At 34.5% G+C, this 22,776-nt stretch overlaps 1 protein-coding gene and 1 non-coding gene across 2 annotated transcripts in view; one reads left to right on the forward strand and one right to left on the reverse strand.

Moving 5' to 3' along the window:
- The window catches only part of Bbs9 (Bardet-Biedl syndrome 9), a 441,935-nt gene that overhangs the window by 279,839 nt on the left and 139,320 nt on the right, over nucleotides 1-22,776 (forward strand).
- On the reverse strand, nucleotides 2,588-2,691 carry LOC124991991 (U6 spliceosomal RNA). Its single transcript, XR_007110007.1, has one exon. It is a non-coding gene; the product is annotated as a U6 spliceosomal RNA (small nuclear RNA).

Below are 22,776 nucleotides of genomic sequence, written 5' to 3' on the forward strand. Positions count from 1 at the left end.
GATGGTTGGGTCATTTCTTTAGAGATGGCTGAGTAGCCTAGGGTATGATAAGGGTGGAATGACTAGGAAAACTCTGAAGAATTGAAAAATAGAAGTTCAACAACATATGATTCTAAATTCAAGCACCTTTCAAACATTCTAGAATATTGAATCCAGAGGAGTATGGAACCCTCAAGTTTGCTCCTATGAGCCAGTTTATTTCAGTTTGTGTAGCTTTCCTTTTAGGTTATGTGTTCTAGATATCAGTTATATTTTGCTATGTTCTTTTCTACACTTTATTTTACCAGGTGTAGAATTTCTGTTTATATAATGAAATACCAAATGGTGGAAGATCATTGGTATTACAACTCTTACAGATTTAGGGAAAGGAAGGAACTATCTTGTCCAGCATGTATCATTTACCTGGCACTCTGCTAGATGCTTTACAGGGATTTTATAATGTAATCATTCATATCACTCAGGATTTTGGTATTATTAGTCTCAAGTTTATATATGAAGAGGCTGTGGCTCTGTGAGGTGATTTTGTAATTTTCTTTCTTGGCACTTGTAGAGTGCTTACTAAACACCAGCTGCTGTGCTAAGCATAGGATTTTTAAAATTTAATTTTCATGATTCTATTTTTATCCATATTTTATGCCTGAGGAAACTGATAAACAGAAAGAAAGTGATCCCCTAAACCCCAGATCACATCATTAGCAGAGTAATGGTTTGAATACAGGTATTCATATATGACTTTTTAAATTTTTTAATTTTTTAATTTTATTCATATATGACTTTAATATCAAATTTCTTCTACCCTCTTCCTCCAAACTGAGGTTTTCTGAAGATAATGATCCTCTTTGACTTGAGTTTAGGGTGACCATGTATTTATATCCAAACTAGACATTTTGGAGAGGAAAGGGGAACAATAGTAATAATTATGTCAGAACACTAGGTATAAGCCTAGAGTGTCGTGGAAAGGCAAGGGTGTGCAGTCACCCTTGTGTGTATAAAAGTTAAATACTCAAGTAAATACTAGGCTAACTTTCAGCCATATTGGCACTACTAACTTTTGACAGGTGTGATTGTAGGGTGTTATCGCCCATTGAGTCAATATGTTGAGCTTAAATAGTTTTAAATATTTTATTGTGCTTTTAAAAGTGATTCATTGCCAAGGCAGACCCACCCTTATTGATAGTTCCAATACAGATAAAATGGATTACTGCACATCCTTTTCTCACACCTCAGTGTTTTAGGGTTTCCAGAATTTAGTGCAGTCCAAAGGAAAGGAAATACTTATGACATTTTTAAAACAAAACAGGAGAGAATTATTCTTCTCTTTCTTCCTCCACCCTCTCAAACTGAAGAACATGATTGACTTGGCTTTATAGGGACCACATTCCTCTTCTAAATGAAACCCAGCTGAGGATGGAAAATTGCAACGCTATCTTGTCCACCCTGTGTCAACTGACAAAGGGTAAAATACTTACATTTTGCTTCCTTGACATCATTTCAGTGGGAGTTATAACAAAGAGAGAATAACAATATACAGATCTTTAATAATTAGGATACTTTTCTACTTGTGGTTTATACATAGTTGCTTAATTAACCTCTGTAGGGTATCACAGTGGTTTTTAGTTTTTTTTTTGTTTGTTTGTTTTTTTCTATTGTGCTACTTTGTTAGAGTTTTTTTAAAATTTGTTTGAAATCAGTGTTTGGCTAGCTTTTAAAATACATTTTGTTAACTTTTCCACATTGATATATTTTTTGTTTCTTTGTTCTTTTGAGTTGGGGGTCTTGCTATTTTGCCTAGGCTGTTCTCACAATTCTGAGTTCAAGTGATCCTTCTGCCTCAGTTTCCTGAGTAGCTGGAACTACAGGTGTGTTTCACTATGCCTGGTTTCATATGCACATATTTTTAAAAGGTATATTCTGTGAAATGATTCTGTGGTCAAATAATGTATCTTGGAGATTATCAGTATATTGATAGCCTGTTAAAGACCAGGAGAAATGCTGGAAATAACTTGCTGAAACTTTGTTACCTAGTATTCCCCGAACTTAAGTTCCAAAATTTTTTTTGATGGAGCATCTATTAACTTTAGAACGTGTCAGCATATTGTACAGTACAGTGGTTCTTCCCCTCTCTGTCACTCTCTTTCTCTCTGTAAGTCCACCCTTACTTCTCATTACATCTTCTTTTCTTTCCTGATTTTGTTTCAACTTCACCTTTTTTTGACTTTTTCCCTTGGAATTTTTTTTTTTTTTAAATCAATCAGCTAGTTTATTACACTCTGAATCTTTTCATTCCTTTGCCTGTCTACCATGATTTACTTTGTTCCTTTCCCAAACTTAACTATTTTTACAATTTTACAAATGTTCTACAAGTTCAACTTTGATTTTCCTCTGGCGGTAGTTTTACAGTAGTTTAGGAGAGTGATTACCAGATATTAAGTTAAAAACTTACAGTGATTTTCTTACTTTTTAGTTTTTTATAAACTGATCAGAATGTGTGATCTTTAGTATTTCATGTAGGTCAACCTGTATAGGCCAGGGATCCCAGCTGGATCCCAGAACTTGAATGCCATAGGGATCTCACATACTCTATTCCACCATGGTATTTCCCTACTTAGAAGCATCATTTTCCTTGCACAGAGGCCATGCTAATCTTCTCTGTATCGTTCCAATTTTTAGTATATGTGCTGCTGCAGGCAAATGGATGAAATTGGAGAATATCATGCTAAGTGAGATAAGCCAATCTCAAAAATCCAAAAGGTGAATGATCTCACTGATAAGCGGATGATGATACATAATGGGGGGTGGGAGGGAGGCAAGAATGGAGGAAGGAGGGAATGTGTAGAGGGAAAAGAGGAGTGGGAGAGGTGGGAGGAAGGAAAAAAGAATGAATAAAACACCATTACCTTATGTAAATGTATGATTATACAAATGGTATGCCTCTACTTCATGTGCAAACAGAGAAACAAGTTGTACCCCATTTGATTACAATTAAAAAAAAAAAAAAAAGAAGCATCATTTTCTGAGACCAGCTTCTCTGTGGGAAGGAGGGCCTGTCTTATGAAGCTCTGAGCCTGCATTTGCTTGTGGCCCATATAAAAAGACTCTTTCACCCACAATGTCAAGTCATATTGGTGACTTGGTACGGTATGGTCTTACTGGTCCCTGGGGTAGTATCATGGGAACACACGTGGACTAAGAGCCATATGTGTAGTAGAAATTACTCCTAATGTATAGTGGACAATTAATGAATATTTTTACTCTGTGGTGCTTTGTAACTGGGTGTCCTTTTTGTCCCTTAAAAGGGAATTAACACCAAAATAAGATAGAAGAGCAAACCATGTACCACTTAACACCATGTCAGTCAAAAAGCCCTCCCTTTACTTTTGTCCTTGGAAAGGTCACCAAGAAAACAGGAGTTTATAATATGACCAAAAATTTCATTCTGGTTTGTCAAACATTTGTGTTAGGAACTTTTTCTTAAATTATTTGTCAGTGCAATTCCCTTATAAGGTGATTTTTATAAATCTTCTGTTTCTTTTCTGATAAACCTAAAGGATTCTACTGAAAACTAGCTTATCTCATCCAATTCCAGGTGTCCTTTTTGGGTCATCAGGTTAAAGTATTAAACTATTAAGACAGCTCCCCACCACCATTTTTCACTTTTATCATTTTAGAAGGAAGAATTTAGCAGAAAAAAATACTCCAAACACCTCAGATTTGTATATTTTGTTATTTAAAATGAAAGATAATATGAAATAAAAATGGAATAATTTTATTAGGCCTAGAGGGGAGTTATTATGAGCATCCCTAAGTAAGGTTTTACAGTAGCATGCTTTTCCTTTTCTTTTTTCTAAGATTGCTTTCTATGTTTTATCATATGTGGAACATTATGCCCTAAGAATTTCCTTGCAGGACTTTTACCTGCTGGTACCTCCTCTCCCTTTTTCTCTCCTGAGGCTCTGATCTATTCTATAATTCAGACCCTCAGTTAAAAAGGAACTGACACATATGTGAATAAGAGGGCTTATGTATTCCTTGAGACATGTTTCATCAATCACCTAGCCACTTTACCTAGAGGCTGAAAACTGTGAATCATTTCCTCCAGTGCCACATTCTAGCAGATCCTTGGTTTAGGACTATAGATAATGTGGGCTCTAATGCACTCTTTTATATCTGTTTTATTTCTGTTCTTTGTTTTAACATAATGCATATAATTTTATACTAATGGTAGAGATGTCAATTAAAAATTTGCACTTCCTACTACCATAGTCTTTTGTTGAAGGGTATTTATAGTTACATGAAAACACATGTATATTAATCAATAATTCACCTTCAATCACAATCATCTGTAATACCTTTCCTCTGACATATTGTGGGTAGAACAGTTTGGCCTGCTGAGAACGCAACAGTTGTTACTGATTTTGCATTCTTTTGGCACACTTGCAACAATCTTCCCACACCCTGATCTGGTAGGGACAGTAGATGGATTGCTATACTGTACTTGCATTTGAAATTTCTTCCTCTGTTTTTACTCTGAGTATTTATTTTCCATCAGCTTATAACATCGTACCATTGATTGGTGCAAGTAATGTATTATTCATGCCATTCTGGTTTCATTCCATTAGTGCTATCAGCATTAGTATTCAGTCTGAGGAGATACAATTATGTCAAGAGCTTTTTGGATCAGCTTGTCGTGTTTTCCATTTGTTTCACATTTATAGAAAAGGTCTCTTTTGTAGAGAAGATATTTTTATTTTGTTGATGTCAACTGGAATGAAATAAGAAACTGATATGAGACTGATGTAAATGTCATCTTTTAAATAATCTTTTATTTTACAGATAACTTGTACAAGATTTGAAAATTTGGAATCCATAAAAATTGGAAATGTAAGGAGGAAAATAAAGCCATTTACAATTTTATCACTTTAGTAACAGGTTAATCCTGCCTTCTAGTCTTTTTTAAAAAACTTCTTATGAAATAAAATTTTTATTGTATTTGGTTGTGTATGTTGTTTTAAATGCTGATTTTTAGCATTACATTATGGATCTTTTCCCATACAACATTTAAAAAATTTGATTTTGATGTATATATGATACTTGTTCATATTATTTTATCATTTCAGTCATATTTTTGTATGGTTTTATTGTTATTAATAATGACACAGTTTCTCATTTATAAGTTTTTGATCATATTTCCTTAGATTTTTAGAAGTGAGATTATTAGGCCAAAGGGTATAAGCATTTAAAAAGCTCTTGATACATATTATCAAACAATTTTCCATAAACACTGAACCATTATCAGTGTTTTTTTTTTTTTTAATGCAATCTTCCTGGTTTAGCTTACATTGCTTTTAGTCATTTTTGATGTAATGCTGTATAGGTATTTTTCAGTAATACATTCATTCAAATAGACAAGTTAGCTCATCATTGGTTTACTAAAATAACCAAAGCAGTTCAGTGAATATTTTCCTAATGCTAAAAGCTACCTGACATTTTTAGTGGACTGTTTTGCTAAGCATGTAATTTTTGATGACTTAAGTTGCTAGATTCTGTAGCTAAATGTATGAATGGTAGAATGGGTTAGGTTTAGGTCTGAATATCACATAGATGATAAAGTTCTATAAATCTGTGAGAGCTGCTGTCTACTGCGTCATAAATACTGAGATTTCATTGTATTTTACCTGTGTTTTTACTTCATTTATAGAACTCTTTAGTGACTGAGTTTTAAAAAAAATTATAATTATGGCAAAATTTGTAGAAATTTCAGTTAATTAATAAAGACAAGTTATAGTTGAAATAACATAACTGCTCATTTACTCATTGGATCTTCAGTAATGGAGTCTAAAATGATGGTCATGACATAGTGATGATTTGAATTTAATGTAATATTGTATCTTTGACCTCATAAAATATGCAGAAAATACTGAATTCAAAGTAAATGTTTTAATTTTACTGTTGTGAGTCCATTACTTCACTTTAACCTTTTGTCACAAGACTTCTTAAGGAATATGAGAAAATTTCACCTCTTCTAAAACTATTATGTGAGATGAATAATGATTTTTAATGTTGTGACTCCATTACTTTATTTAGCCTTCAATTATAAGACATTTTAAAGAATATTAGGGATTCTAACTTTTCTCTATAAGGTCTATGTAAAACATGATTTTTATTCCTCTGCCCAAGTTGATAGGAACATTGTCTTCATTATATTATAAAGTAACCTTGAATCCTTAGCATAATAAATGTTGCATTTCAAGAAGGTCACTTGCTGGTGCTCTTTCTACTTGAACTCTTTTAGGTCTTGCATCAGTAGACTTCTGGTGAAGGGAAGGAAGCCTAAGAATGATCAGAATATTTGGAGTCATTTAAACATTTTACCTATGAAATGTACTGGCAATATGAGCTTTGTCAAGTTCTTGATACTTTCTGATTCCCAGTTTTCTCATCTGTTAATAAGAGATGATATTACCTTCAAGATTTAATGGAACGAGTAAAATACCCTGTTTATAGAAGATTCTTAATAAAAATGGTTCCTTTCTCTTCCTTGTTATACTGAAAGTTCAGTTCTTGGTCTCCATTGCCAATCCAATAGCAAAGACAAGGTTTTGAGAAAAAGAAAAAAAACTTTTATTGATTTGCTAGCAAAGGAGAAACTCAGGGGCCTGTGGTCCCAGAGGCTGTGATTTTTCTCTGCCAGTGGGAACACTGGGCTTTTAAAAGAGGACTACAAAGACTGGGATCCAAATATTATCAGTATATATAATTAATTAGTGTCCATCAGATGTCCTGGAGAGAGCTGTTGGTCCAGTTCCCAGGTATGGAGTTTCTTTATTCTTGTGGGCATTGACACATTCATCTTGGAAGTGAAGGACAAAATAGCTTAGCCTGAAGTTTTTTTTATTCTTGTGGGCAGGGACACTTGTCCAATAAAAGTAGGACTTGATAGCTTAGCCTCGGATAGTTTTATTTCCTCTGCTGTTAGAGAGGCAGAGAAGGGTAAAGAAAAGGAGGAAAAAAACCAAACAGTTATTTTTAAAATAAGCTACTTGTGGTTGAGCAGCAAGGTTTATACTCAAAGCATAAAGTGGACCCTGGTTATACTTATATGTAAAATATGTAGAAAGTTAGGACTAAACCAATGATGCTATTGAAAAGAACTAAATCTGTTAAACTTGCAGCTGTCAGAAAAGTAATACCTTCAAGAATGTTTTTGTCCTTTCCTTGTAAACAGATGAATCAATAGATAATGAACTAAGTACCAAGCTTAGTATGTGCGTGGGCAACAATCCTGTGTTTGCAACTATTGGAATTAATTTACCCTATTTGCAAGAATCATAATTATCAATAAATCATTCACAAAATAGCAGTGCATATTCATTATGGAGACATAGTTTACTGTAATTTAGTTCCAAGAGAATTTGGTATGTATCTAGTGATACTGAGTTTTTGGTCTCTTGTGCTTTTAATGCATGAAAACTTAAATGGTCAGAATTATCAGTGTAGTTCAGCTGCTCATCACAGTAAAGCATGGATACTAAGAGTTATCTGTGCATTCTTTGGGCCAAAGTTAGTGCCCCATGTGTTTTTCTTGGGAAAGTGGCTTTAGTCCTCCCATTTCTTTGATACAGAGAGTATATGAAAAGTGCTATATACAAGTACTTCAAGATAAGCCAGCCCCCTCACTTCCAAGCAGATTGCTGTACTGATTTTGGAGCCACCACAGTTTGGGGCTGTGTAACATAACCAAGAATTGTTGGTCTACCATCTCCTGCAGTCTGTCTGCTTCCTAACTGTTGCCTGAATCTTAGAGATGTGGGAACCCTGTAGCAAAAACATATGCCATTGCTACTGATGTGAATTTAGATCATATTTTTGAATATTGAAATGGTATGGGGTTCTTGAAGAATGATGCTTACCAGGTAAAAATTTTATTTTGTTAGTATTAATGATTATGTAATATTCTCATGACTGATCAGTATTCCAACATTGAAGCCTCTACCTTCTAACTTCAGATGATTTTTGCTCAGAAAGTTAATTTCCTAAGGATTATATAATTGACACTTATAATTACATGATTCATAACCTCAAGCTCTTATATTAGAAACAATAAGAAAATAAGAACATTTAATTATTTTTAAAAATTTTTTATTCTTTTTCAATGTACATGATAGAGTATATTTGACATATTATACATATATCAGTATGTGTGACATGTACATATGGAGTATAACTTCCCATTCTTGTGGTCGTACATTATGTGAAGTTTTACTAATCTTGTATTCATATATGAGCATAAGAAAGTTATATCCAATTCATTTTATTGTCTTCCCGATTCCCATCCCCCCTTTCCTTCATTCCTCTTTGTCTAATCCAGTGAAAACCCCCCCCCCCCCCCGCATTGTGTGTTAGCATCCACATATCAGAACATTCAGCCTTTGGCTTTTTTGGGATTGTCTTATTTCACTAAGCACAACGGTCTCCAGTTCCATCCATTTACTGGTTGTTTTGTTTTTTTGAGATAGGGTCTCACTCTGTTGCCCAGCCTGGCTTTAAATTTTCAGTCTTCTTGCCTCAACCTTTCAAGTAGCTGGGATTATAGGTGGGCACCATTGTGCCCAGCTCAAACTTTACTTTTTCAAGTTCAAACCAGAGGTGTTATATTCATTGACTATTTAAGGTCTGTTTTTTTGTCAAGACCCTTCTCCATTGTAAACTGTTCTCTTTGCCATCACAGCTTTTAGATTCACCTTGAACAAAGCATTTATAACACTGTATTGCAATCATTTTATTACACATCTGTTTTGTTAACCAAGCTGTGAGTTGTGAGTTGAGGACCTGTCTTCTGTAATGCTATTCCTAAGTATTAGGAAGCATCCCAGTTTTTAATAAATTTCAGATAAATGTTTTCCAAATTATCTTGAATTGATTTAAACATGGCATATGATAGAAAACACTCAAGTTATAAAATATTAGTGGTCTGAGATCATTTCTGTATAACTTGACTTGTAACTGTGACATGAGTTATTTAACATGAATTTTGGTGGTAATATTTGTACGAGTAAGGAAATTTAACAAGGGATTCAAAATAGAAGGGATTAAATAAAGGGGAAAGAAATAGCTTACAGCTTTAGATATTATTTGGACCAGCCTTCTAGAATTTATCTCTGTCTGTCACAGTCTTGTCTGCTTCAGGCTTATGCCTGATATTTAAACATTGTCTAGAAGAATAGTTAGAAACCATCTAATTCATGGTTATTTCTATTGAGGTAAACTGAAACTTGCCTTGGCATTAACCTCTTTAAAGTCAGAACAAGTTTTGCTCTTTATGGAAGGCCATGTAGCTTACCTACCTGCTCCTACACCATCTTCTTTCCAAACAGTGACTTCTGATTATTTGTGAAATAAAATCAAGTGCTATATTAGGTTAACCCCAGGGTATTTTTAATGGACATTCAGAGAAGCATCAGAGTGGTGTCTGTCAGAGTTACTTCCAATTTCTTTGGAAAATTTTTTTGCATTTCACATAAATTCTTAGTTAGAAACACAAATTGATTTATATTGAAGATTACTGTGCAAGAAACGAGAACTTCTTAGATAACTCTGTTCATATGTTTTTAATATATCTTTAGAATCAACCTTTGTACTTTAACAAATAGTAAACTTAGTGACTATTTTTGCTGGATGTGGTGTTAGGTTCTGAAACAGAAATAAAAAAGACACTGCTCTATTTAGTGATTTGAATCTTTGGTAATAAAATATAAAAAACATATAATACCTTGTAATTAGTGCTACAATAAACATTTTGTTGTGGATTTTAAAATACTATAGAACTAAACCAATTGATTATTTATACATAAAAATTACATTTGAATCCTTACCTCGTAAAGAAAAATAAATTCTAAGTAACTTAAATACCTAAATGGGAAGTGCATAGCTTTTTTAAGAAAGAAGAGAAGACTCTCTTAATAACCTGAGGGCAGGAAAGGACTTGCTAAACAAGCTACAGAAAGTGCTGCCACTCTTTAAACTAAAAAATTCGATAAATTTTACTGAATCAAAATGTAACTTTTATACATTGAAGTAAATTTTAAACAAAATTGAGACAAGATATTTTTAGTTCGTCCTACACCAAAGGAGTATGTAAAGAATCCCACATAAATATTAAGAAAAACACATCCAATAGAAAAATTGGATAAAGGATATGGGTAGAAAATTCCAAAAAGAAGGAGCCCAAAACATAAAAAGATGTTAATCTTGGTAGTAGTCAAAGAAATGTAAATTAAAACCCATAGTGAAGTTCTATCACATACAAATCAAACTGAATGAAAAAGGGAAAGATCTGATAGGGCGAAGTACTGGCAAGTGTATGAAGCAATGAGAACTTTCCACACTCTTGGTAGGAGTGCAAATGGGTATATTTGGAGAGCAGTTAAAATAAATAAATTTGGGCACCCTGTCAACATTTAAAACATTTTAAAAAATACTATGTATGTTGAGAGGAAAAAAAAGAACACAGGATATTAATTTCTCAAAGCAGGCACATTTTCTCATAGTATCAATATTGTCTTCTTTCTGTTAGAATAGTCAGTTCATAGAATTCTGATGACTAAAGTTATCAAAGGAGTTTCTTATGGCCTTAGGCATAACATTTTGTAGGTGATTACAAGGTTTTGATTACTCTATCAGTGCTTTGGTAAGTAAATCACCAAGAATGAAAACAGAGGTTTCAAACTTTGAACTGGGTTAGAAACAGCTGTAATACTTGTACTCTTGAGCAAGTTTTATGGACATAAAGCCCTAAAGCTTAGGGCCAACTCAGGTGTGAGGAGCATACAAGGCCTGGCCCTAGTATTTTTGCTGTGGACTTTTTGACCACTACTTACATGGTCCTGCTATTCATATATTTCTTCTCTCTATCCATTTATTTCTTGTAAGAATTTTCTCTTGGGTGCTCTGGGTAGGATGTTTTGCTTTTTGAGTGATTTCTGTATGAGGTCTTATACTTTTGGGTTATATCCAATGGACCTGTCTGAGTTTCACAGAATTTCGCTTTTCTATTTTATTTGGTGATTATTTAATTTTTTCTATGCCATCCATTATTTCTATATCTTCCTTCCTGCCTTTCATTATTTCATTTTATGTATGTATGTATGTACTGGGGTATTGAACCCAGGTGTGCTCTACCATTGATCTACATCCCCAATCCCTTTTATTTTTTATTTTGAGACAGCATTGCAATAAGTTGATAAGGCTGGCCTTACATTTGCAATCCTCCTACCTTAGCCTCCTGAGTTACTGGGATTTTGCACCACCTTGCCCTAGGGCTTTCTCTATTTCAGAATGAAACTTTCCTGTCTCCATAAGACTGTTCCCATATGCACGTTTTGTCTTTAAGGAGGAAATGTCACTTCTTTAAGGAACTTGTAGTCTTTTCTGATTCCTGGAGTAGGGCACAAAGAATTGACTGTGAGGTAGGTGAGGCAAGTGAGGTCAACCCTAGCATTTAGATTTTGCATGAGGTGCGTGTCTAGAACAGTACATGGCATACCAGGGGAAATTTGGTAATGTTTTCTAGTGCTGTAGCACAAAACGGTTTAGACTTTAGGGCTGGCAGTTTTTTAGCTATGTGATCTTGGAAAAACTCATAAAAACTCTTGAAGTTGGAAAAGACTCTTATAAAAACTCTAAACCATAGTTTCATCCATCAGAGGATGGAAATAATAAAACATCTCATGGAGTTGTGTAGTTTAATTTATTTGAAAGTGCATTGTAAATTATAAATTGCCATACACATATGCAATAGTAATGTCATCAATATTCTTTTTTATGATGTCTAGCATTCTTTCCATCTTTTTTGTCTCACCAATATGCAATGTCGGTATGCTCATAGTTCAACACAAAGTAGCTTTCATCCCTATTTTCTTAGTGACCTTTCTTTTTTAAAGAAATGGTAGATTATCCATAAACGTACTGCAGCTGGGCACATCTCTTTTAGCATGTGAAATTATTAAATACGGATTGTTGCTTCTTGGGAATGCTGCTAGGTAGCACATTTAGGGTCATGGGCCACAATTCCCAGTTTGTGGGGACTGCCTTCTGGTCTACTGAGACTGTGCCCAAAGGTTTGGGGGTCAATAAAGGGAAGCTGCCGGAATTTATTTCCTTCCTAAAGAAATCATTTATCAAAAAACTAAAAACCTACTTAATTACAAAACATTATATAAGTGGATGTTAGACATGGAAAATTATGGAATATGGAAAAACTTCAGGGCCCATCAATATACCACTGTATCATGTAGGTCAAACTCATATAAACCCAAGAGATTTCAAAGGGCCGGAGAACAGTGAAGTAAAACCATCCACATCTGGAAGACTCATGTTTTCTTGTCTAGCTGGAGTGAGAAAGAAACATGACAACTTTGGACATAGCTAGCAACATCTTTGGATTTTAATAGTGCTGAGCAGTATGTTAGAAATTGGACAAAGTAGGTAACATTAAAAATGTCAGAGAATAGTCAAGGAGCTTGCTTGACTTTTGAACACAAATGAGCTCTTCATAAACTTGCAGCCTGAGAGAGTGGAATGAGAGAGAGGGAGGGAGGGAGACAGAGAGAGAGAGAGAGAGAGAGGAAATGAGAATGAGTGAGAATCTAATATTCATGTCACCAGTTAGTTTGTAGGATAATTTTGAACAAGTCAATGACCATTTGAATCTTTTCTTCACCTACAAAATAAGAACAGCACTTGCCCCTGCCTACTTTGAAAGGCTATTGAAGATTGATTGTGATGATGTATGTAATTTGCCTTGGAAATATGGAATCAGGATTTTGGGACTTAATTTTTATGTAGTTTAGAGTAATTTGATAGTATTTTCAAAAACCAGGTCAACAAATAGACCTGACTTTAAGGATAAGATTATGGGAGCCCGAAAAGTAGATAAAATTGGAACAATAAAATATTAGTTGCATTCAAGGACTTAGCACACAATGTATACAGTGCAACAGTGATATTATTTATGATTTACTAAAAAGACATAATCTATAGGAATTGAGGTCAGAAAAATAGTTGCTTTCGGAAAGAGGGAGATTAACTGGAAAAAGAAATGAGCAAACTTTCTAGGCAGATGGAAACATTCCATTTCTTGTGTGGGGTATTAGTTATACAGGTGTGTACTTTTTTCAGAACTCATTGAACACTTAAAATCTATGCATTTCCTGCATAGTTCAACAACAATAATAAAGACAGGAATATTTAGTGGGAAAAATGACTAGGTATGAAACAAGCGGCTACAAATTGTCATAGTATAAGTAGAATTTCTAATTGTGGTGGAAAACAGAGTGAAGGAATCATCAAAATAGCTGCAGTGGAGTCAACCCAGAAATGCCCCCTATTTGGTAAGTGCTTGAGCTAGGTTTTGAAGCAAGACTGATCTGTACATTGGCAAAAAGAAGGGAAAGGCCTCTTAAATCCTGGAAACCATATGTTCCAGGGCTCAAAGGGTGCAAACTGAGGCAGGATATCAGGTTAATTTTTAAAAATTAATGATGGAGAAACAATGCTTAATTGGCCTGTTAATAAAAGTGAGAATTGCAATAATAGCCTTTGGAAACTTAGTCATTTAATTATATTTTAGATTATTACTACATAATAATATATTTCTTTAGAATGTTCTTTTTGAGAACTTGAATATTCTACTTAATACAGCAAGAAATGTGAAAACCCACATTTGTATTTATACCTCTAATAGCTCTATTTTCCCAGGAAGTTAGTATTCACAGGATCATTAGCCCACTAATTGGAAATAATGTTTGCTCTGATGACTTTTATCTTATTACCTTTTTGATTTGTTTTCTTTCCTAAGTATTCATTTTGAGGAGTTGGACTCATTTCTTGTGGAATTCAGAAAATTTAAGATGTGTTAACAGAATTCCTTTTATAAGCTATCTCAATTCAAAGGTTGCCCATCAATCATAGAAATGTTTTCAACCATCCCTCGTGTATACTTCTAAGAAATTTCTACATTCAGTCAATTTGACAGTTGAATCCATGAACTCTTAGTCTAAAAACCCTTGATACTAATTATTGTATTATGTTCCTCAAAGAACAGGAAAGAGATTAAGATAACAATAGTTTGCATAATTCAAACTGTAATATGAAGCATAGAAAAAGAGCAGTGCGGTTTGTGGTATGTAAGCTATATGTAGAATCCAAGTAGGAACTTTTAAAAACAAATGTCCAAAAGAAAGTATCAGTGTCATGTATTTGGAGGACATTGGAAGCATTTCATCAAATTATTAAATTTATAGCAGAGTAAATTTTAGTAAACAAAATATTACAATGCTTAAAATGTTAAATCCATTTTGACCTGATAAATTATTACCTTCTTCTGGTTGGGATAGAAAAGTTAATTAGCACCTCACAAATCAATGGTGATGATAGGAAGCTCCACTGTAAACACACCAAGTTTGAGGATCATTGTCCCTCAAAGAAGGTATGCATTAAGGATAATGTAATTACTTATGTTTGTCTCATTAACAAGATGTTTATCAGATTCCTTTAGTTAACCCAGGTCTAGTTAGAGTTATTAAGTCACTTTTACCTGGAATAGACCTTGTCCAATTTTCACACTGTGTAAATATAGACAGGGGGAAAAAAAACACCCTCCTAAGAAATAGCTTTGAAAGTGAAGGAAGTCTCTTGGAAACATAAAGCATATTTGGCGTCTTCTGTGTCATGTATGAAAAGTTAATGGAATTGGTTTTTATGACTAGCTTATGGAATTGGTCTCATTATTCTGCTGTCACACCTTGTATATGAATAAATGGGTAGATCATGTACTCGTTTCTATGAAAAATCATGACTACTTTGTGGTATAACTGGCAGGATTATCAAGAATTTATGAATTGGAGATTCGTTTTGGTAAAAATGGAACCTGTTTTAAGCAAAATTATTTAATCAAACCCTTCAATTTGTAACCATTCACCAGAATTACTTGATTTGGTTTTGATAGAAAGGAAGATGGGAAAGGATACTTGCTTGTCATTATGTCTGCTAGTTTTATAAAGAGAAATATGGAAAATGTCTTTCTTTATATTCTGAGGCTTGCCTAATGGCGAACTAGTTTGGTCACTGGAAGTCTCTTCAATCCAGATATCTTGTCTTCCATGCCCCATACTTTCACTCTGGAAACCCCAACATTATTCTTTCCTATGAACTCCTGCTTTAAAAATTGCTTATCTCCCAAGGATAATATAGCAATTTTCATGTAATTTTATTAGTATTATGTGGATCTACATAAGAGTTTATGTGAAACAATATTTCTACAAAGAGACTTGACATTATACTTCACTTGAAAGTCATTATGTAGAAACATGTATTTTTCTCTCATTTAAAAAATATTGAAAACAACTAATTGATTCATAATTTTTACTATAAAGAGTCCATGCTGGCATTCTCTTATAGTCCTGTTAGCAAGCAAGCCAAAAATGGTTTACATATGGCACCAGACCCCTTCTGTGTGACCATAGATTGTAACTTTGTAAAAGTGACTTCACTTGAGACAAGTTTAAGGCAATAAAGTGAATGCCCAAGAAAAGAAGTCATCAGTAGAGGTTTATGAGATGTGGAAACAAAGAGCTCCAACTGTGCTCACCACAAGCTGAGTAGCTTAGAAAACCAGAGAAGGTGTTTGAATTGATGAACTGTTTGAATTGGTCTTCTGACCTCTAGAGTGACCTTTGCCATTACCTTTTCAGGTCTGAAAGATAATTGCCCTCCTCTCCTTTCCCCCTAAGGCAACCCTGGCAAGAATTTCAGATTTCCTTTTGAAGAGTGATACCCGTGGTGCAGTGCATGAGGTCAGAATATGACCTTGCACATCTGTATTTCACTAGGACCACCAAATATCGATGGGTGCCTCCATTGCTGTCTTTGGATGGGAACTTGGAAGAGTACTTCCCTAAATCCATAAAGCCTGCATCTAAACTTGTTTTCTTCATTGTCAGTTTTGGAGAATAATAATTGTATTATTTGGGGAGATGAAAATGAAATAAATTATTTGAAAGTACTAAAATATGATAGTTATTTAGGATGATAATAGATTATTTTAAGTTTATCTTGTTTTTCAACATGTCTAGCTACTGTCTTAAGAGCACTTCTGAAACTGCTATAATGAGTAACTTAATCAGTTCATATAAATTTGTCGTACACTATTAAGAACTTTAATTGGAAATACAATAAATCCTTTAAGAATTAGTCATTATAGAAAGCTGATTTGTAACAGTTAAATGTTCACATTACACTAAAGTGAGATATAAACACTCCTTTGTAACTTGCATGTCATTACCACACACAGATGTCTTGGCTCCAAGAGCACATGTATTAAATGAGTGCTGGCTTGGATTTTTGCCAGGGTGGAGGCTTTAGTGATCTTAAGTAAGAGCCCAGAACATCGCATGATGGGAGGTCAAGCTAACTGCTTTTTGTTCTGGGAGCTCTAGGCCATGCTTTGGAGTTTGTAGCTTCACTAATGGAGAGTGGAAGCCCAGTACAGTCTTTTCTCCTATGGCATGCTTCAAGCTGACTCACAGTTAGACAAAACCTTATCAATGCATGAATACCGTAAGAGATAAATTGAAAATCTTGCAGAAAGCTCTATTTTAAGATGTGTTTTAAAAATTCCTTTTATAGGTTATCTTAATTCAAATGTTGCCCTTCAGTTGTGGTTGCTTGAGATTGAGTTGCTATATGATAGATCAGATCTCTAGGTTGGATTTTTACTTTTCATAGAACTGGTCTCTACTGGGAATGAATCCACATAAGGACCTACATTCTGTAGGAAAAAATGTGAGCCTGGGTTTTCAGGTCCTTAAGCATTGACTGACTGTTGGGTACAAATGCTAATGGAGATTGAACTATGCTGATATTCCTATCAAAACTTAATATTTTAGTGCTTTGATTAAGGACTTGCAAACATTTTGAGTGGTCTGTCCCTAATTTTTTTTTTTTGTATACAAATTTGCAGAATGTGAAGTTTTTCAGGAATGCATGTACTACATTTATTTTTATTTATTATTATTATTTTAAAAATATTTTTATTTGTAGATGGACACAGTAACTTTATTTTGTTCATTTAGTTTTTTTCTTTTTTTTTAATATGGTGCTGGGGATTGAACCCAGTGCCTTACATGTTAGGTAAGCACTCTACCATTGAGCCACAACCCCAGCCCCATGTACATTTATATCAGAAGTGATGGAATACCATGGTAAATATCTACTTAACTACATGTATATTGATGTGTAAGATTAAATTTGGCAACAGGATTTCAGTGAGTAACTGAGGCATAGAAAGTTTGTGTTGTTCTCATATGGTTGGAATATTATGTATTTACTAAGTTGCTCATCACTTTATTAAAACCATTGTAATCTAATAACTGATATTAATACATTTTGAGGTAGATGCTATTTAATCGTTTTATCATTCTTTCAAGTAATATATTAAGAATGAAAATACCAAATTTAAATTTATTTGATGTGAGAGTGAGACTTCTAAAATAGGGTTGCTTGAGATTAAAACAGCAGCTACAGCAACAATAACAAAATCCTATTATTGTAGAGCCATAGCCACAGTACTTTGGAAGTAAATGAAGGAGGACTGAAAATACAGTATATGAAAGCAAAGAGAATTAACATACATGAGCCAAAAGTTGCTGTGCTTCTGTGACTAGTATTAGGGTTCAATTCTTTGTCCATAGTACTGCCATTTGGTTAATATTGTGATAGTAAATATTAAATGAATATATAATAAATTAGTGTCAATGATTAATAATAAAATTAAATATTATGTCTGTTTTCTTTAAAGAGCTTGACATTCCCTTCCAATGTGAAGTTTCATAAGTATCATCCTACTAGATCAGGTATGGATCGAATATCTGTTCAGTGTCATGGTCATAGTGACAAGCAGCCTATCTAAAATCATATTAAGGCCTTCATTTAATCTTTCTTTAAAATTGGAACTTGGTATTTGACCCAGAAAAGGTAGAAAGTCATTAAATATCTAAGTAGCTTAATTTCTGCCTTCTGCATTGTCTTGTGTATATTTCTTCTGTTTGTCAGAAGATGACACCACATTTTCCAGGTTTGGCCTCCTCTTCTCATGTTATCGGGGTGAAGTTGGGCAGCAATATCAGGAAGACTTGGATTGTCTGCTTTTCCATTCCCTTGCTCTGAAGCACACCAAGCCCAGACTGGATCTGGTGTTGAGCTCCTCAGAGGCCTTCCAACTGGCATCTGGACAGAGCCTGAACATGTGGAGAACAGATTCAGTTGACTGCTAGGCTCCTTTCACCCTAGAGGCTGTAGGTGGCAAGCCCTGCTACCAACAGGTTTAATAGTTTTGGGGAGGGGACAGGTAGAACCAATCGTAAGCCAGAAAGAAACTAATGAATTTGTGGGGTAAGCAAAGAAGCATGCCATATTATCAAAGATCAAGATCAAGTCTTAAAAAACTTCCTTTCAAAGACCATATGGATATTTTTAGGGCTGTGTTTCTTACACATTATCATTGGGGAGGAAGCAGAAAAACAAAGATTGCTAAAGATGTGCAAGAAGAGACAAACCAGAATATTCCACTTTATTTCTGGTTGGCAGTTCTTTCTCCTCACTTCTAGGCCAGATGGCCACAGACTGATAGTGTAGCAAGAGGATTGATACCCACAATGAATTATTGAAACTGCAGGGGAGCAATCAGAATGGGCGCCTCGCAAAGAAACAGACTTTAGAGGACAGTCCCGGTCAGACCTCATATTTGAGGACAAACCTTATTATAATGAGCATTTGTAGTACCTCCGAACTTAAATACTAACAATGAATATTCTACATTTTCAGTAGTTATGACTTGAATTGATTTTGAGTATTGTCCTGACATTTAAAAATAATTCGCATAGAAATTTTAGACCTGATTTGAATGCTTATTAGAAGGTTAGTTATGTGTTTATAAAAAGATTTACCCCATAAATATCTTAATTTTCTCCTAGAAATATTTGGTGTTGTTATAGAGAAATTTAACACTGGGTTGTTAAATATTTATTTGATGTCTGTGGAATAATAGTGATCTGAGAAGGCTGCTGTAGGTTATGTGTCTATTACAGAATTTTTGTGATTTTTTTAATCACACAGAAGCTAACTTTTGGTGGCATTTGCCTTAGGTACAATAGGCACATTATTTGGGGGAGTTTCCAAATGTTAAAGAATCAGAATACATTTTAATGAAGAAGGAAGAGTGGATGTGTATTGTTCAGATTCTGCCTACATAGTATCAATTTTCCTTACTAGCAGAGACTCCAGTTTTATCTGGGAGGTGCAGAAGGGATTATATGGCCCAAGTTTTATTAGCAACCTAGTTAAAAACAAAACAAAACAAAACAAAACAAAAATAAAAGAAAGAAGAAAACCTCAAATTTTTTAGGTTTTTTTTTTTTTTTTTTAAAGCCTCAGAGCAGATATGTTCCAGTTAGTTCTGTAGGTTCTACAGTTAGTTCTGACCAGGGACACGGAAGTTAAGTTGGAGGCCTCCTGCCTTCTTTGCGTTTCCATCACTGTGATTCCTGGCTGTTGGGTTTCTGGCCTCTGCCTGTTCTGATAACTGCAGCATTGCCTGCTGTATGGGAAACTGAGGACTTGTTCTTCTGATTTCACCTCTGCTCAGCTCTCCAGACATTTCCCTGGTTTCCTAGCCTTTCAGCTGTGTGTTCTCCTAGGCTGGTGTTGGTTTTTCAGTTCATGTTTTTAGGGACTGTTATATAGTCCCTACTACATTTTCTTTGTCTTGGCAGTTTTCCACTTCAAGAGCTCTCATGTACCATCTCATTTGCTGTTAAGAAGACTGCATGGGGTGAGTTGTGGTGACACATAACTGCATTCTCAGCCACTTAGGAGGCTGAGGCAGGAGGATCACAAGTTCAAGACCAGCCTGGGCAACTTAGACTCTGTCTCAAAAATAAAAACTAAGAAGTGTTGGGGATGGAAGTGGGGATATATAGCTCAGTGGTAGAGTACTTGCCTAGCATGTGAGGCCATGGGTTAGAGTCCTCAGTAACCCCCCATCCCTTCCCCCACCCCCCAGAAAGTGCAGGGGATATAGCTCAGTGGTAGAGCATCCCTGGGTTCTATCCTCAGCATCAAAAAAAAAAAAAAAAAAAAAAAGAAAAAAGAAAGAAAGAAGGAAAGAAAGAGGCAGTATGGGGGTAGTGGTTCAGAGCAAGGGCTCTGGAGTCAGACAGGCCTGGATTTGAGTTTTAGGAGTTATTTAATCTTCTGTTCCTCAGTTTCCTGAACTGTAAATATTATTATAGTTCTATTTTTGGTTTCTTAAGGAACCTCCATACTGTTTTCCATGGTAGTCTACCATTTTACATTCCTATGAAGAGTACACAAAGGTTCCCATTTCTCTAAATCTTGGTCAACATTTATTACTTTCTGTTTTCCATTTTGTTTCTTGATAGTGGCTATCCTAATAGGTATGAGATCGTTTCCCATTGTGGTTTGAATTGGTATTCCTGATGATTGGTAATGTTGAGCATCTCTGCATATGCTTCTTTGCCATTTACATCTCTCTCTCTCTCTTTTTTTTTTTTTGAGAAATTTCTATTCAAGTTCTTGCCTTGTTTTTAAATTGGGTGATTATTGTTTTTGTTATTGAGTTATAGGACTTCCTTGTGTACTTTTACCAGATTTATGGTTTGCAAACATTTTCTCGCATTGCTTAGGCTGCCTTTTCACTCTTTTGCTGTGCAGAAACCTTAGTTTGATGTAGTCCTGGATGTTTATCACCTGTGTCTTTGGTGTCATCCAGGAAGTCATTGCCTAGACCAGTTATAAAACTTTCCCCATATTTTTTTTTTCCTAAGAGTTTTATAGTAAGTCTTCAATCCATTTTGAATTGCTTTTGTGTGTGGTATAAGATAAGGATCTTATCCCAATACTGTTTTTTGAAAAGACTCCTTTTTCCCCCTTGTATTGTTTTGATACCCTGACTGATCATCATTTGACTACATATACATGGGTTTATTTCTGAGCTCTCTATTCTGTTCCATTGCTCTATATGTCTATCTTAGTGCCAGTAACCATACTATTTTGATTACTGTAGCTTTATAATTTTTATTATCATCATTAGCACATATTAACTGCACAAAATAATGGGTTTCTTATGCCTTTTTTTTCCATGCATATAATGTCCTTTGATCATATCCATTCTCCCTTTTGTTTCCTTGTAATGTTTGGAAGTCAGGAAATGTGAGGTCTCCATCTTTGTTCTTCTTTATCAGGATTGTTTTCTCTCTTTTGGGTCCTTTGAGATTTCATATGAATTTTAGAATTTTTTTATATTTTAACATAAAATGCCATTTTGATAGAGATTGCCTTAAATAATCTGAGATTATTTTACATAGTATGGACATTTTAACAGCATTAAGTGTTCCAGTTCTTGAACATAGGATGTCTTTCTGTTTATTTGTATCTTCTTTAATTTCTTTTTTTTTTTGGTAGTGGGGATTGAATTCAGGGACCCTCAACCACTGAACCACATCCCCAGCCCTATTTTGTATTTTATTTAGAAACAGGGTCTCACTGAGTTGCTTAGTGCCTTGCCATTACTGAGGTTGGCTTTGAACTCGTGATCCTTCTGCCTCAGCCTCCCAAGGCACTGGGATTACAGGAGTGTACCACCACACCTGAGTTCTTTAATTTCCTTAGTAGTGTTTTGTAATTTTCAGGGTATAAGTCTTTCATCTCCTTAGTTTATTCTTAAGAGTTTTATTTTGAGAAGTATCTCTTTAACATAAGTTTATGGAATTGAGTTTATTCTCAATTACATATTAACACTCTATCTTTCTGAAGTTCAACTCTTTCATTTCCTTACCAAGAACCATAGTCCTTTGAATATGCAAAATAATGTTCACAAAACCTTTGCACTGTCCTGGGAGGAGAATGCTGTACATCTTCTTTTGGAGCTTTAAGTAACTGTCCAGCCTTGAAGTTCTCATTTCTCTGGTAAAGAAGATAGTGTGTCCCTTATGAGGTTATTTGAATATTAAATGAGATAAGGGAGACAAAACTCTTGAGCATAATTCATGAAACTTAGTAAGTGCTCAGCAAATATCTATTATTAAATATTTTTTAAAATTCATTTTTATGTATTTCGAAGATTTCTAACACCACCTTAGAGCAGATACAATAAATTACAAGGATTACCTTAGACATTCTAGTAACGTACTAAAAAGAAAGAAGACAAAAATTATAAAACTAAACAAAAGAGCAATAATAGTACAGTAGTTGTACCAAGTATTTTAGGATCCAAAGAGCTCCCTGGAATTTCTTCTGGCAGGATAAATTTACAAGTGAATGTAGCAGTTGATGTTCATAGTGGTGACTTCTGAGTCATCAAGAAAAGATCAAGTTACATGAAGTGCACTCCATTTAAGAAGGTGATGAGATTGGTGATGCTATTTAGAAAGGTTTTCCTTCAGAATAATGCATGTTTTGCCACTGGCTTTAAACCCTTGGTTTTTCCAGAATTTCCAAATGTTCCATAGGACTAAGATTTTAAAGTACTAGAAATCAGGTTTAAAGGTTTCAACTGTAGTTATGGGCTAAGAGTGGTAATGCCATTAGATAGAGCACACTCTATACTTTTTCAGATGATGGCATGTTCTAGAGAATTCAGATTCATCAAGCAGCTAAGTTAAAGGAAGTGCCAGAGTGGATCTAAATACATGTTACTCTGGA

This window comes from Sciurus carolinensis, chromosome 8 (genome assembly GCF_902686445.1).
Source record: "Sciurus carolinensis chromosome 8, mSciCar1.2, whole genome shotgun sequence".
Lineage (NCBI taxonomy): Eukaryota > Metazoa > Chordata > Mammalia > Rodentia > Sciuridae > Sciurus > Sciurus carolinensis.